Source organism: Durio zibethinus, chromosome 15 (assembly GCF_047325235.1).
Source record: "Durio zibethinus cultivar Kanyao isolate XHJ-2024 chromosome 15, ASM4732523v1, whole genome shotgun sequence".
NCBI lineage: Eukaryota > Viridiplantae > Streptophyta > Magnoliopsida > Malvales > Malvaceae > Durio > Durio zibethinus.
In genome coordinates, this window is record NC_143176.1 from 12,654,392 (window position 1) to 12,672,963 (window position 18,572).

Below are 18,572 nucleotides of genomic sequence, written 5' to 3' on the forward strand. Positions count from 1 at the left end.
TTCAATGAACCAAACATCGCTATCCAATAAAAAAATAGCTTCAGTTATTGTAGGCTTGGGTTCTAAGACTTTCTTTTGCCAACTAATGCCCCCATATCTAATTCACTTGAGCTTGCAAATCCTTTTGCTACAAAACTATGTCTCTTTGGAAAGTGGAAAAGAAACCTAAAGCTCAAAATTAAAAATTAAAAAAAATAATTTTAGTGTATTGATCTGAAACATGAAAGGAGTGAATCAAACTTTTGGTATCTTCAACACCAACAATGGCGAAAGGTGGCAAGACCTTCAATTGGAGTTTGGGTTTTATCTGGGTTTTGATTGAATAAATAAAAAGAGAGGTGGATGATAGAAGGAAAAAGAGCTTAAAATAAAAACAAGAAAACTGTAGAAGGAGAAATTATAGCTTTTTGAAAATTTTTCTTAAAGGTACATGTTATGAGAAAAATTGAGGCAAGTCTAAGATTGAAAAAGAAATAAGGAATTAACATTTTTTTGGCAGCTTATACTGATGGTTATAATAATCACTGTCAATATATAATATCCTTATATTTATGGATATTTTTATACTGTTAGAAAAAGTTTATCTATATTGACGGTTGTGCAAAGTGTTGGTATAGATATTGTATATTCTAGCAGTATTAAGAATCCATCAGTATAAATCTCTTTTACAGATATAATTTGACTGTTAGTATAACCAAACATCAGTATATCAAAAATTTTTGTAGTGTATACTAATAATTAGATATAACCGTTAGTGTATCTTATAACTATATTAACAATCAATTACTTCCATTGGTATAAGTACCACTTATCTATGGATTTTTTTAGTAGTCAGAACTTATATCAATAGTTAAAAAACAATCTGTTAGTATATAATGATGTATACTGATGGTCATTTATACAATGGTAGAAAAGGATCAATATATACTGACAAAAGAATAAAGTGTTGGTATAGGCATTATCTATACTGATAGTAACAAAAATCCATTAGTATATATGCTTTTTACTTATGTAATTTGACTATCACTATAGGTAAGTGTCAGTATGTAGGAAATTTTTTGTAGTAAATCTTGCAAAAGTCTTTCTTGAAATATAACCCTTGGTTACTCAAAGAGTCATCATTGAATTGAAACTCCTTTTGGTTGAATACATCATAGAGCCTTGCTGCTATTTACCCTTCAAGTTGAATCATATTTTGGCTAAGACGCTGTCATATTTGTAGTATTTTGATATTTGATATCTTATAGAGGTTCTATTTCTTTATCATTGAGCTTGTATAGATATATTTCAATATTGATGCTTATATGATAAAGTCCTTGACATAAAAATAAAGCTTTACAAGGGAATTATAATGACATTGTAATTATGAGGTCATCATTATATAAAAGTTATATGTTCCAAAATTGTTCCTAGTCAATGCTTTATCAATAAGAGGACATTGACAAAGCTATTAAGACTAGCACCATGGTTATGCACTTGCTAATGAAACAGGCAACCGATCTCATAGGTTGAAGTTTGGGTAGACTTGAGTTAACATGTGGGTGTTTATTACAAAAACAAGTTCACTGAACATGACCTAATATGAGAATGCTATAAGGTAGTTCACATAGTGTTTATAGCTACATTCTCATGTGATGGTTGTATAAATGATTTTTTGACTTGAGATTACTTACGATCTTATATGATAAATGTTATACTTTGACTTTACTTTTTTTATGGTTCTAACCAAGAATGCTCCAGTTAAGTATTATAAGGTATAACATGGGCACATAAAGATGCCTGAAGTAATCAAGATGGGATTCATCACCTTGTGTGAGCAAGAGAGTATCTCAACTAGTTTTGATTGAATTAACTTGAGAAATCTTTGGCCAAAGTAAAATAAGATTTTAGAATTATTCTAAAATTATTTATGGGTTAATGTCAAGACAAGACTTAACATGGTTGAACAAGATTAAGTAGACATTAAACCATACTCAATGTTTGAACTGAGATACTATGTGATGAAAGGATATTAATTATACACTAAGACTATTCACGAATAGGTTGTCAAGCCATATTAACTTTTCTTTAGCAATTGGGGGTCATGACAATGAAGCTAGCATCAATCATGATCTATAAACATAAGATAGGCTAATTCGAGAATTAGTGTTGAAGACAAAAAGTTTGTTCATCAATAGCCAAATATTAAGGCTTACAATGTTGTGTTTATTGCCAACATGCTAAAGAACCTAAGGAGTCACACACAATAGTGCAATTGTGACAAATTAAAACTGGGACAAATTAAGTTGAACTTAATTTGATTTTGGTATGACCAAAAATAGAGGAAACAAAAACAAGAGAAAGAGTTTCACTTGTTTGGTACATTTGGCTAGCATAGGGTTAATTGTGAAAATTTGTTTTCCAAGCATCAAAACCTAATGCGGCCAAATGCTTCCCTTATAAAAAATAACATCAAACCACTTCCTTTTGTAGGTAATAGTAAAAAACCAAGCATCTAGAAAGAAACTAAAAAAAAAAAAATACAAGAGATCTTGAAAACACTTATTAGCTACAATGTGGTTTTGAGTTCACCAAACCTTAAGGAAGCTTTTTTCACAAGAGTTCACGTGGATCACCATTAAAGGCTAAACATTCGGTAGCTTTTTGGTTGGAAATCTATTTAGAAGATCACCAAATTGGACCAAGAGATTTTTGGCATTCAAGGTAACACCTTTAACCAAAACTATGCATGCTTGTATATATATATGTTGTTTGTATAATCTTATCGATTGATCCTGGCTTTAGAGAATTAAAATTTTTAAAAATTTCACTATTTTGATTCTGATAATGATACATAATTCCCTTTAAGTGATATTATAGCCTTGTCAATATAGATTATACAAATTAGAAATTTGTTTGGTTATTCATGATATCGAAACTATTTTGATTGCAATATGTTGTTGTGATGTATAGGCTAGAAAATTAATTTGTTCTATATTTTTTTATTAGATTCCTTTAAAATATCAAAGCATGATGGCTTAGCATGATTAAATTATATGGTTTATGGATATCATTTGCATGCTCAATAAATTTTTTGTTTGCAAGCTATCCATATCAAGAAAATTCTGCTATAGTGGTATTACGTAAATTGTTTCTCACTCTAGGGATATTATTTGGCTACGACATTTTAACACATGAAAATAGACATATTGATGATCATTTTGTAAAAATTTTGGAGTTGATTTGGTCATTCAAAAGTTGATGACAATTTCAGCCCAAAAATCTGCTAGCGGCAGCTAGACATGTAAAATATGCATATGATGCATGATTGCTTTAATATGATTATGGTAATTGGTTTTCTTGATACAACTAGTATTTTTAAAAGTGAAGAGACTTTAAAAACTTGCTCACTAAGATTTTAATGAAAATTTACTTAGTAATCAATATTTGGAATCTCAAGAAACTTGTTTACCAAGATGTCAAGATTTGCTTTCTTGATTACCTAGTTTAGTGGGCTATTTTTATAAAACACAAAGTAATTGTTACTTGTGATTCAAGAGTCATTCCCAAGACATAAGAAAGCTAGGAAAACAATTTGGAACTCTTGGATGGTGGCTAGTGGGCCAGTATAGTGAAAGATGGCTGAAACTGCATAGATTCCATAAAAACTACCTAGATTCCATAAAAACTACCCTAGCCATAACTTGCTTTCCTTCTTGGATGGGTTTTCAGCCAAGCCCTAGATTGGTGTTATTTCTTGTTGAATTTGGATTCCTAAACAATTTGTCTTTGAGAAATAAGATTTCATATAAAATTCAAATTGAATTGGACTTTCTAAATTGTTTAAAACTTCTAATTAACAAGAAACTAATTCACTATAACACCTAGTTAGACTAGGAAAATCCCAATGCATGTAATTTGGCTTGATTTTAATTGATTGACATTCCTAAATGGTTTATAGAGCTGTTGACTATGTTACATGAAAATTCAAGTAAAATTATAATTCCTTAATTGTTTAAGAAATTATGATTATGTTAGCTTTATAGGTGAGATGGTGATCCAAGAGGGGGATGAATTGAATTTATCCAAATTCTTCCCAAACAATGATTTCAATATAGTTGAATGGAAATTAAAACAATAAGCAACTTTGATGAAAATATAATGCAAACAATAGCAATTAATGAACCTAAAATCAAATATAAACAGTAATAAATTGTAAGGAGATAGGGATAGAAAAATCAAACACAATAATTTATAGAGGTGCGGTCCTTCTCCATAAGGCACCTACGTCTTCTTTCTTGGTTGTTGACACCAAGGCTTTAATCCATTAATTGAAGAACATGATACAAACCTATCTTGTACTAAATCTCTATCTTTTTCTCAAGGCTTAGATCACAACCTCTACCTTTACAAATCAACAGGATACCTAACCTCTTACTTACAAGATAACCAAATAATTTTTACAAACTAAAATACCTCTCAAGGTTGAGTGTTTGCTTAATGAAGTACAAAGAAAATGATGAATGAAAACACAACAATATTTTGGATATAAGAAAAACAAAGGATATTGAATTTAAGCTCTAAAAACTCTTGATTCTAAGAGAAAATGAAAATATGGCTTGTTGGCTCTTGCTCTCTTGATTCATCAATCTTCTTAGTGTGTTGGAGTGCCCAATTTATAGAGAAATTGAAGAAGTAGCCGTTGGGGAAGCTTGGGAAGTGAAAGTAGTCGTTAAATGCATGAAAAAAATAACCGTTGGTGTGATCCCGCCTAGAACCAATCGATCCCTTCCTTGAGAGGATTGATCCCTTGCCTGGGTGATTGATCCCCTATATGGGGGGATCGATCCCTTTTCTAGAAATTCAATCTTGGGGGCATTCTATTTGAAAACCAATCAATCCCTTTTAGAGGGGATCAATCCTATCCATGCTGGATGGTAGTTTCCCATTTTGCACTCTACTTACCAATTTGATCATAACTTGAGTTACAAAAATTCAAATCATAAAATGTTTGAAGATTTAGAAACTAGACTTAAAGGGCTTTATATTCATATAAAGTTCATCACCTAATTCACTGTGTACGAATCATAGTGAAATTTCAAATTTACCCCTTATGTAGTTTTTCTAACAACTACAAAGTGTCTAGTAAAAATTCAAAATCTTTTCTTAGAAAATTTGCATTTTGATTTTTTTTATCCATTAGAAAGTAGACTCAAAGAAATTTCCAACCATATAAAATTCAAATATTAAAACTTTGTGAATTAATACAAAAAAATAAAATAAGTTCAATGTTGGAAAACTTTGTTCTTGTAAAACAGCTTTCTCAAGTTAATCTTTTTCTCAAAACCAATATTATCAAAATTGTATTAAGTCCAAAATAAATAAATTCATTTTAAAACAACAACTGGACTTTCATTTATGCTCAATTAAATAATCTTTAAAGATAGGTTTGGTTTGAGAAATATAAAACCAAGAAAGGTTTATTTAAACTTTAAAAATCATATTATTTATTTAGTACCAAAATAAAAACTTAAGAACATGTACTAAATAAATCTTTTTCAAAATTTTGATCAAGTTTATTTATCTTTAATGTTTTGTCATTTCAAAATAAGCATCAATTCAAGGGTAACAGATTACAAATTACAAATTGCATGTTCTTATGATAATAGTTAGACATATTCAGCAATGCTAGCTAAACATGTCTATGCCTTGCATCACATTGAGTTGGATTGATAATTGATATAGGATATTGATATTGATTTAAAGAATAAATGTGCAAGATTATGAATTTGAACCAAACATTATGATTGTTGTAGTATGCATGTTAGTTATGAGATAAATACCATGTATGCTATATTGATTTATTGTTATATGTGCTATAATTTATATGTGATAAATGCCATGTATAATTGTGAGATGCATGATAAAATTACATGTATTGAATATATGATGAATTTTTATGCATGCTTGATGAAACCTATAATGAATAAAAAATCTTTCATTAAAAATATTAAGTCTTGATGCTTTCCATTAACATAAACAATTGAAATTTTTACTAGTGGGGCTTGTTAAGACAAAACTCAAGGCACTCATTATTTGAAATAAGGTTGTGTTATGGTTAAGAGGTCTTACTTAACTATCATTGTATTGCCGAAATACGAAAACCTGATTGTATAATGATAGAGGTGATGATTAGGTGAATCACATGAGAATGTGATTGATAAGTAAGTTATCTACCTAATTTACTTATCATAGCTTGTTGAGACAAACCTCAAGTTTATGATAAACAAAATAGGATAGCCTATTACAAAAATTTGATTTTTCTGAATTGATAGTGAGGTCTATTTATTTGATTAAAATATTGTGAAAAACTAATATATGATTTGAACCTTATTTGTATTAACATTAAACAATATGGCTAACAACAGTTTAATTTTATACCCTACAAAAATGAGTAATAACTTTTTGCTTCATAACATACTTAATGTTAACAAGCTCACAGGGCCTAACTTTAATGATAAATAACACAATATGAAGCTTGTCCTAAGGCAAAAGAAAATGCTTTATGTTCTTAATGAACAAGTTTTATTAGAACCAGGTGCTAATGTTGATTATCTAGTGTCACAGGTTTATGAAACCCATAAAGACCATACTGATCAAGCAATGTGTATCATGGTGGCTACCATTACCCTTGGGTTGCAAAGATGCTTTGACAATCATTCTACATCTTAAAGAGTTGTTTGACAAATAAAGGTGGACTGAAAGGTTTGAGATGGATTAAAAGGTTTGAGACCTATAAGAAATTATTTCAAAAAATGATGTCTGAGAGCATTTCGATTAAAGTGCATTGTTCAAGACGATCAATTAGATTGAGAAACTATGACAATTGGGATTTGTGATGGATCATGAGTTAAGTGTTGACTTAATCTTGTCGTCTTTTTTTTAGTAGCTTTTTACAATTTATAATGAACTTCAATATGCATCAAATGGAACAAACATTACCATAATTGATGAATATGCTAGACACTATAAAAAAATCCATTAAGAATCAAAAGCTTGATGCTCTTCTAGTTTTTTCATCTAAGACCAAGAAAAAGTCAGCCAAGAAGAAAAAAAGTATGAAGATTATAAGAAAAGGGATGTAAACAAGGCTATCAAGCCAGCTAGCAACATCAAGAAAGATAACAGTGCATGTTACCATCATGGCATGAAAGGTCATTAGAAAAGAAATTACAAGGTCTACTTGGCAAGCTTGAAGGAGAAGAAGTTTAGAGAGACTTCTACTTTAGGTGTATTTATGATTGAAATCCATCTATCTCTTCTTAACACATTTTCTTAGGTATTGGATATCATATGTGGTTCTCATTTATGTAATGACATAGAGGGATTAAAGAAGAGTAGATGCCTAAAGAAGAGAAAGGTGTCCTTGCATGTTGGAAATGGTACAAATGTTGTTGCTTATGTCATGGGAACTTATTATTTACCTTTACATTCTGGTTTAGTTTTAGAACTAAAGGATTGTTATTATATTCTTGTATAACTCGTAACATCATTTTAGTTTCTTATATAAGTATGAATGATGGATAATCATTTAATATTAAAGGCAATTATTGTTACTTTTATTTAAATATTATGTTTTATGGCATGGGAATGTATGATAATGGCTTAAATGTTCTTAAATTAAACAATGGTGTTCTTAATATAAATGTCAAGAAGGCTAAACTAGATAAACCAAATCAATTAAACTTGTGGCATTATAGGCTCGATCACATCAATGAAACAAGAATAACAAAGTTACATAAACAATGATACTTTGACCTTTTTTATTATGAATCATATGAAACTTGGGAATTATGTTTGCTTGGAAAGATTACCAAATCACCTTTTACCAGAAAATGAGAAAGAGCTAGTGTGGTTCTTGGACTAATAAATTTGGATATATGTGGCCTAATGAACACAAATGCTAGAGAAGGATACTTCTATTTCATTACATTCACTGATGATCATACACAATATGGTTTTGTGTATTTAATGAAACACAAGTCTGAATCCTTTAAAAAGTTCAAAATATTTAGAATGGAGGTTAAAAAGAAAGCTAGTAAAAGTATCATGACACTTAGATCTATTCGAGGTTGTTAATACTTAAGCCATGATTTTTAGGTTATCTAAAAGAGAATGGGATTCCTTCGAAGTGGACATCACCTGGAACACCATAACACAATGGAGTTTTTGAAAAGAGAAATAAACCTTGTTGGACATGGTTTGATCCATGATAAGCATCTCAAATCTTCCCATATCCTTCTAGGGTTATGCATTTAAAACAACCACTTATCTTTCAAATATAGTTCCATCTAAATCAGTTGACAAAACACCATATGAGCTATGAAAAGGTAAAAAGCCTAACTTGTCACACGTAAAGATTTGGGGATGTGATGCTTATATGAAGTATGGACAAGCCAACAAGCTTGGAGCTAGATCGATTAACCATAAATTTATGAGATATCCAAAGGAAACTATTAAATATTATTTATATAGCTATGAGGAATAAAAGGTGTTTATTTCTAGACATGTTATCTTTTTAGAAAAATAGTTTATCCTTAAAGAGACCAATAAGACTAAAGTAGAACTCAAAGAAGTTTAAAAAACATAAATTGACATAAGAATGGAACTTGAGTCAATAGCTAAGGCATTAGATGCTTAGTCAAAAGTTCAAAGTACATAAGAACTCTATAGGTCAAGTAAGATTCGCCAAGCTTGTGAAAGATATGAATTTCTCATTGAAAAGAATGAGTTGACATAGATAATGATTTTATTACGTATCAAGAAGCAATGTTGGACATTGATTCCTAGAAATGGCATGAGGCCATGAAATTTGAACATGTATGCAAACCAAGTATGGACTTGAATGGAACCACTTGAAGGGATAAAATCTGTAAGGTGGAAGTGGGTTTTCAAAACGAAAACTGACATGGATGGCAATGTACAAACATTCAAAGCCAGACTAGTAGCAAAAGGTTATAATAAAAAATAAAGAGTTTATTTTGATGAAACTTTTTTACCACAAGGATTTTGCTTGCTATTGCCACATACCATGACTATGAGATATGGTAAATGAATGTCAAAACAACATTCCTTAATGGGAATTTGCAAGAGGATGTGTAAATGACATAACTTGAAGATTTTGAATCCAAAAGGATGCTAGCATGCTGTATAAGCTTTAAAGGTCTATCTATGAACTTAAGCAAGCATCATGAAGTTGGAATATACATTATGATGAAGCAATTATAGAATTTTGATTCATCAAAAATATAGATTAACCTTGTGTATACAAGAAGACAAATGGGAGTGAAATTGTTTTTATAATGATATATGTAGATGACATATTGCTTATAGGAAACGATATACCCATTCTACCATCTACCAAGATTTAGTTATCAAAGAAGTTCTCCATGAAGGATTGCGAAAAAGCAACATATGTGTTGGGCATAAGGATTTATAGAGATAGATCAAAGAGGTTACTTGGTTTCTCGCAATCCAGATACATAAACAAAGTGCTACAAGGGTCTAGCATGGAAGAAACGAAAAAAAGGTTTTTACCAATGACGTATGGAATACATCTTCTAAAGACATGTGTCCTAAGACACAAATTGAGAAAGATAGCATGGATAAGGTTCCATATGTTTTAACAATTAGATCCATTATGTATGCAATGCTATATACAAGTTCTAATATCTAGTCTGCTTTAAGTATAATAAGTAAATATCAAGCAAATCTAAGTGAACGTCTTAGAAAGGCCATGAAAGCAATCCTTAAGTATTTGAAAAAAACTAAGGATATATTTCTTGTCTATGGGGTAACCGATCTTCTAGTTGAGGGCTATTATAATGTAAGCTTTCAACCTAACAAGGATGATAGCAAGTCTCAAAATAGTTATGTTTTTACTCTAAATGGTAAAGCAGTGAGTTGGAAAAGTTTTAAAAAAATACAATTACAGACTCTTCAATCGAAACCAAATACATATATGCATTTAAGACTACAAAAAAAAAGCCGTTTAGATTAAGAAATTCATAATTGAACTAAGTGTTGTTCCTAGCATTGATGATTCGATAACAATCTATTGTGACAACAACAGACCTATTGCTCAAACCAAGGAACCAAAGTCTCATCAAGGATCCAAACATGTATTAAGGTGATATCATCTTATTCAAGACCTTTTTTCTAGAGGTGATGTTAAAATTGAATAAGTATCCATTGTGGATAACATTGTTAATTCTCTTACTAAAGCTATGTCCCAATAGAAACATGATAAACATGTAATCAAATATGGTATTAGATACATGAATGATTGGCCTTAGTGCAAGTAAAAGAGTGTTGGTATTTGCCCTTCAAGCTAAATCATATTTTGGCTAAAACATTGTTATATTTGTAGTACTTTGATATTTGATATATTATAAAGGTTTTATTTCTTTATCGTTGAGCTTGTATACATATATTTCAATGTTGATGCTTATATGATAAAATCCTCAAAATTTAAATAAAGCTTTGCGGGGGAATTACAATGAGATTGTAATTATGAGATCATCATTGCTAAAAGCTATATGTTCCAAAATTGTTCCTAGTCTAAGCTTTATCAATAAAAGGACATTGACAAAAGTTATTGAGACTAGCACATGGTTATGCTCTTGCTTATAAATCATGTAATTAATATCATAAGTTAAAGTTAGGTAAACTTAAGCTTACATGTAAGTGCTTGTTAAAGAACAAGTTCACTGAACATGACTTGATATGAGAATGCTATATGGTAGTTCACATAATATCTATAGCTACATTCTCATGTGATAGTTGTATAAGTGATCCTTTGACTTAAGATTACTTATGATCTTATATGATAAATGTTATACTTTGACTTTACTTATGGTTCTAACCAAGAATGCTCCAATCAAGTATTGTTGGATAAAACATGAGGCATATGAAGATGCATAAAGTAATCAATATGTGATTCATCACCTTGTGTGATCAAGAGAGTATCTTAACTAGTCTTGATTGAATTAACTTGAAAAATCTTTGGCCAAGGTGAAATAAGATTTTAGAATTGTTCTAAAACTTATTTATGAGTTAATGTCAAGTACAAAACTTAACATGGTTAAACAAGATTGAGTAGACACTAAACCATACTCAATGTTCAAACCAAGATACAGTGTGATGAAGGATATTAATTATACACTAAAGCCATTCACGAATAGGTTGTCAAGCCATGTTAACTTTTTTTTAGCAATTGGGAGTCATGGCAATAAAGCTAGCATTGATCATGATCTATAAATATAAGATTGGCTAATTGGAGAGTTGGTGATGAAGACAAAAGTTTGTTTCTTCCATATTCGAATACTAAGGTTAACAATGCTTTCATTTATTGCCAACAAGCTAAATAACCTAATGGGTCACACACAATAGGACAATTATGAAAGATTAAAATTGTGACAAATTAAGTTTGACTTAATTTGATTTTGGTATGACCACAAATAGAGGAAATAAAAACAATAGAAAGAGTTTCACTTGTTGGTACATTCGGCTAGCATAGGGTTAATTGTGGAAATTTGTATTCCAAGCATTAAACCTAATGTAGCTAAATACTTCCCTTATAAAAAGAACATCAAGTTGCCCCCTCTTGTAAGCAAAAGTAAAAGACCAAGCATCTAGAAAGAAACTTAAGAAATTCAAGAGGTCTTGAAAATATTTACTAGCTATAGTGTGGTTTTGAGTTCACCAAACCTTAAAGAAGGTTTTTTCATAAGAGTTCGTGTAGATTACCATTAGAGGTTGAACATTTAGGTAGCTTTTTGGCTTGGAATCTATTTGGAATATCAGTAAATTGAACCAAGGAATTTTAAGCATTCAAGGTAACACCTTTGGTCGAAACCATGCATGCTTGTATATATATGTTGTTTGTATAATGTTATTGATTGCTGTTAGTTTTAAAGGATTAAAATTTTTAAAAATTCCACTATTTTAACTCTAATAATGATACAAATTCCCTTCAAGTCCTTCTTTGAATAAAAGTCTTTAAATATCTCATATGCATGTGGAAATCCTCTTGGATTTAGTAAAATCGAATACTTGTAGGAGTTAAGTGCCATTAGGATTCCTATTTCAAGTTGAATTTAGAAAACCCACTTCAAGTAGAATTGGTTACATCCTTAATATGCATGGTTGAACATTACAAGATTGGATCACGTCCTAGTATTGTGTGGACTTTGCATGAAAATGAATAGAAATCCTACTCCAACTAGAAATACCTAAAGATCAAGAAAATATAAATTCAAGCAAATTTTAAAATTTTTTTAACCAAATTGAACTTGTAAATCTCTATATATTTTAGTGCTATCAATCATTATATGGATCAAGATATCCTTGTTTATGTAACTTTATGATTCTTGTTTCTTTGATATAAGCAAATCTACAATGCCATATATAAGATTGATTGAGTTATCTAACTTAGTTTTTCTTGGCATTTATATTGAAAATTTTGATTTTATACTTTTTCTTAATTCCTTAAATTTGTCATACAAATGATAACTTCATTTAGTATCTAATACTAATAAATGAAAAGTTTTATCAATCATAAATTATGCTTGAAGTAGAAGCTTCACTAAGTTTCTTCTCATTTAAGCTTTACCAAGTAAAACTCTCAAATTTATTTTTCAATAACCTATCTTGCCATCATCTGATAAGTGCCATTATCGTTGTCATTCTTTGTCTACCTTTTGGCTTAGCAGCTTATAATACTTTACTTTCTTTGCTTTTTTCTTCTTAAAGAACCATTCTTAATCTTAGAAGATGAAACAAGAACAAAAGTATCATTTAGATATTGCTTTAGAAACTTAGAACTCATGAGAGCCAATATCATATATGTGGCTTTATCAATGTCATCTCTATAATTTTGATAGATTTCTATTCTCTTAATATCCGAAATGAGGATAGATAGATTCAAACAATCAAGTTCCTTTCTTGCTTTAGAACTATTCCCTAGTCTTAGTATGAAATTTAAGAAGTTTTGGCCAAGTTGGCATCATTTATGCCTTAAAGTGAGAAGTTATTATTCTATGTTCTAAAAACCATACAAGTATAAAGTTTAAACAAGTAAAAGTCATATTGGATTAGAACAATTTAGATTGGTCTTTTATTTTTTAATTGATTGCTCCTATTATTTTAATCAAATCAATTGCCATCACTATCAATTCAGAAAAATCATATTTTTTAAGTGAGCTAGGTTCCCATTTAGTTTACCATAACCTTGAGTATTGTCCCAACAAGCCATGATAAGTAAATTAGGTAAATAACTTGTTTATCAATCACATCCCATGTGAATCCTAAATCAATTGGGTGACAACTTTTTATCTAATCACATCTTATGTGATTCGCTCAACCATTGACTCTAACATTATAAAATGAAGTTTTTCACATTCGAATAATATAATGTCAGTTAAGTAAGACCCAATGACCATAACACAACCTTATTTTGAATAATGAATGCAAGTATTATCCCAACAAGCCCTGCTAGTGGAAAGTTTTGTTGTTTATGTTAATGGAAGGCATCAAAACATAATATGTTTCATGAGATTTTTTAATTTATCATAGGTCTCTTATAGCATACATAAAAATTCATCATATATCCAACACATGAAATCTTATCATGTATCTCACAATTATACATGTCATTTATCACACATAAATTCTAGCATGTATAATAACAAACCAACATAGCAAACATGGTAATTATCTCATATGGCATGCATAAGCATTCATCATATATCACATATATCTAATCTTAACATGTGCATTTAACTATGCATTGCATTTATCGTATATCAAACATATATATAAACACCAATATGCATATTTACATATCAACATAACATACATGGCATTTATCATATATCAAATATATATATAATATAAATCTAGCATGTATACTACTTTGGATGATTATGGATTTTTCACTAAGCTATTTTCTTTTGAGCAGATAAAGAGCTAGATGGTCAAAAACCTAGGGAATGCAATGATAATACTTCCAAAGCTATCTTGCCAAATCTTTTTGATGCCTCCATGGTGCCATAAAGCCCCATTGTTAGACTTGTAACTTAATTTCTATCTTAATTTTAACATATGTAACTTTTACATCATTTAGATAACCTTGAGTTATACTCAAGAAAGGAATATTATAACTCTAGAATTCAAGAGATTAGGCAAGGCATGCAAGCGTTATTTTAAGAGAAATACCATAAAGCATAATTTAACCATCCACACATATATGTCAAAGGGTCTTAAGTCCATAATCATCCAATCATTCAATCATATACAAAAAGTGATAAAAAAAAAACATGTTTGATTCAAGTTCTTGATCTTACAAATCTATCATTTGAATTAATATCAATATCATATATCCAAATATTAACTCAACTATTATGATGCAAGGCTTTACTTGGTTCAAATAAGTCATTATTTAGAACATAAACAAATTTGAACAACATGGCTTAATGTGTCTACTATATGTTTTAGGATAAATAGTTTGTAATTATTTATCCTAAACCATTTAGGATTTATAATTCAATTTGGATACTTAATTTAAATTGATAATTCATGTCCTAAACCATTTAAGATTATCAATTAATTAAAATCCAAATCAAACTAGTTATATTTTGAAATCCTAGTCATACTAGGATTAGTAGTTTAGTTCTAACCAAAATAGGATTTGTAGTTCCTTGTACAATTAATTTTGTAAACTATTTAGGACTATTAATTCAACTAGGATTCTTAATTTATTATGGTCATCAAGTCCTAATCCAATTAGGATTACTAAGTTAATTAAGATCCAAGTCCAACTACATATCTTGTAAAGTCCTAGTCCTACTAGGATTCTAGTTCTAGGTCAATTAGGAATCCTAAACCATTTAAGAATTCTAATTTGATTTGGAGTCTTAATGAAATCCAATTTCTTAAATTTTAAACCTTTTAGGAATCCAAACCATACATGGAGTAAAACCAATCTAGGGTTTCACCACATCCTGTTCCAAATAGGAAAGTTTGCTTGCGGCTAAGACATCCTCCTTAACGAATTCATGGTTTTTGGGTTAGGCATCGAATGCCTAATTGCACTAAATATTCGTATTTTCATGCTTATTTTTAGTGCAATTTTATTTATATTTTAACTTGTTCCTTACAAATTGTGGCAAAAATACTCATAAATGCATATTTTTCTCATGTTTTTCTCATGTGTAGGTAAAAATGGAGAAAATGAGGAATTTGGTCAATTTTGATACAGTTTTTGGAGGATTTTTTGTGCAAATTATGAAAATGGCCTAAACTAGTATCATTGAGTTATAGGAAGTTTTCTTGATTTTTTCTTCTATAATTTTTTGAGGTTATTTCTAGAATTTTTATAATGATTTTAATGACAAATTTATTTATTAAATAACTTGAATTCTTAGGTAGCCAAAATGAAGAAAGTTGAAGCAAGAATTGGTGCTTAGGAAACAAGTTAGTGGTGTGCATGATTCATGCAACCATGAAAAAGTTGGTGTCAACCTTTGGTCATTTGAAGAAGGTCAAATGAGGTTGATGACATGGCAATATGAGGAGCTCTCATTGGTTATAAGGTTGATTTCATTGACTAACAAAAATTGATGAAGATGATGAAGTTTGCAAATAGCTAAGCACTTAGCCGCCAAAACTAGCTTTGCTGCAAGTGAGGAATGAGGAAAGAAGTCTCTAGAAGACCTCTCATCTCCAAATATTTTTGAGAGATTTTTGGGGGCTTAATTCATCACTCACCAGCCTATAAAGAGTAGTGTAGCTAGCCATTTCTTATTCTTTAATTTTGGCATTTTCTTCTACTGCATTTTATTTTCCAAATAACAAAACAGCCTTTTATCTTCATGTTTTTCTATTGGTTTTTATTCTAATTTTACATTTCTTGAAGCATTTTTCAGTGTTCTTTATGATTTTGAAATGAAATTTACAAATTTATTGATTTCTAGCTCAAATCGTCAAGTATTCTCGCTAATCTCAAATCTATTTATGCATTTTTGCAAATTATCTAGTTGCAATGTTCTAATTAGAACTCAATCATTTCATACTTATTTTTGCTCTAATTTTTTTTATAGTTTTGTAACTTATTAGGATTTAACATAGTAAAAAACCAGAATTAAATTCATTCACAATCAATATAGTTGATTCTTGCAAGTAGAGGTTGAAATCTGGACCTAGTGCAGTCCAGGAGTGATCTCCAAGCTTGAGCATGACTCTTCTCCCCTCTAGGCAACTTGTTTGCTTCTTTCAACCTTTGATATATTAGATTTACTCTTAACTTTCTTACTTTCAATTTTTTGCACTTTATTTCATGCATTTGAAGGCTACTTGGATGAATTTTGTTAATCATGCTCTCTTTTCTGCTTATTTGCGCACTCTTTGGATTCTTAGTTCATTGAGTTGATTTTCTCTTATTTGATTGGACTTTCTTATTGAAGTTTGTGGTAAACTTATTGATGAATCATGCCTTAGCTCAATTATAGTTCATTTTCATTAGAAGTTTCTAGATCTAAACTTTTTTCTCTCTTTGATTTAGTGAAAGCTAATTGTAAAATAGTTCTAGTTCTAGTTTTTTTATAGTTAATTCTTGTATTTTCTTTCAATTTTTGTTCTGAAAATTAGTTTCTCATTTAGTTCCTTCAATGTTTTGCTTTTTTTTTTTTCATTTCTAGCTCATGTTCAATTCATTTTGCACATTTTAAATCCATATCATAAGTTAAAGTTTAGCATTCATGATTTTCAGGTAATTTCGATCTTGCTATTTTTCATCAAAACTTGCACTTTCTTGTTAGCTTTTAAACTTCAATTCAGGTTTTCTTTTAGTCTTTTTCATGCTTTTTAATGTTTAGATCATATTCATCTAGTTTTACATGAATAAGATTTAGAATTTTCTCTTAAGAACTGGATTTCTAGCTTTGAAAATGATTTATGGTCTTTGTTTCTTCTTTATACTTTATGGTTGGTTCTTTAATTCTCATTTGAAATTTGTTGTTAGCTAGTTCATTAATTGTCTTTTTCCTTTGTAGTTTACTTTCATACAATTGAAGTTTATTAGAATAACATCTTAGCTTGTCATGCAATTTTTGTTTATAAGCTACCTTCTTACTCTCAATTTGTTTTTTAATTTTGCTTTGAATTGCTTTTTCAACTTTTAATTCTCACTTCAATTCCATTTTATTCTTAGTTAGGCTAATGTTTTTTTTAAGTTTCAAGGTGTTTTGATTAATTTTTGATCAATTTTAGATTTTGTTTTTGTTATGAAGTGAAGTTAGTTATGATTTTATTTTCTTAGATTAACTTAATTTTCATGTTGATTCTTGGTTGAACCAACTTCAAACAGATATGGTGATAATTGATATTTAGTGTAGAAATTTCTTTACATAATATTTATGGATGATACCTTGATCGAAAAATCACTATTATTACTTGTACAACCTAGATAGATTACCTAATCAAGTTTTTAGTGCGTTGCCAAGGATTAGGAGGCAAGAGTTTTAGGCTAATATTGTCCTTCATCATACTCTTCTATAGATTGGTTCTCCCCTTAGTGTACATACATTAGGCTAGTTTTAGGATTGTCTTGGTTTTAGGTGCACAAAGCCTATCTTCCTTTGTAAATGTACATACTTAGGTTTCCATTTTTATAGTTGTTCATTAGGTATAGTGTTCATGTGGCCCATGTATGCACTCAGTTAGGAGACGTGAGTTGATCCCTCTAGATCTTGAGCTTGAGGCTACCCTTAGGAGGCTTATAAGGGAGAAACAGATCGATCCTACTATCACCATGGCTAAACAAGACACCAAAGCACTTAGGGATTATACTATGCCTAATCTTAATGTATGTCAACCTAGCATTAGGAGGCCAACCATACAAGCTAATAACTTTGAGATTAACCTTGCAATCATCCAAATGATTCAATAGTCTATGCAATTTAGTGGTTATACAAGTGAGGACCCGAATGCTCATCTTTGGGATTTTTTGGAGATATATGTTATATTCAAATATAATGGTGTTACTGTGAATGCCATTACACTTAGATTGTTTCCATTTCCCTTAGAGATAAAGCTAATAATTGGTTAACCTTGATTTCACTAGATTTCATTACCAATTGGGATGATTTAGTTTAGAAGTTTATAACTAAATTCTTTCCTCCAGCCAACACAGCCAAGCCTAGGAATGAGAGGATAACTTTTTCCTAACATGACTTGGAGACCTTGTATAAGGCATAGGAGAGATACAAGGAATTTTTAAAGTAATGTCCACATCATAGACTACTGAAATGGCTAGAGATCTAAATTTTCTATAATAGGTTAGTACTAACACTAGGACTATCTTAGATGTTGCATCAAGAGGTGTTTTGATGAGTAAGACTTCTAACATTGCTTATCAACTTATAAAGGATATGGCAACTACTAATTCTAAGTCGTTGAATGATGGATAACATCCTAGGAGAGCGTCGATGGTGTATGAGCTTAGTAGGCTTACAGTGTTGAGTGCTAAGGTAGAT

General features: G+C 30.0%; 1 non-coding gene across 1 annotated transcript; it reads right to left on the reverse strand.

The window, feature by feature from the left end:
* Positions 1 to 18,231: 18,231 nt before the first annotated feature.
* On the reverse strand, positions 18,232 to 18,338 carry LOC149514686 (small nucleolar RNA R71). The gene has a single exon (XR_016328381.1). It is a non-coding gene; the product is annotated as a small nucleolar RNA R71 (small nucleolar RNA).
* Between the last annotated feature and the right edge of the window lie 234 nt (positions 18,339 to 18,572).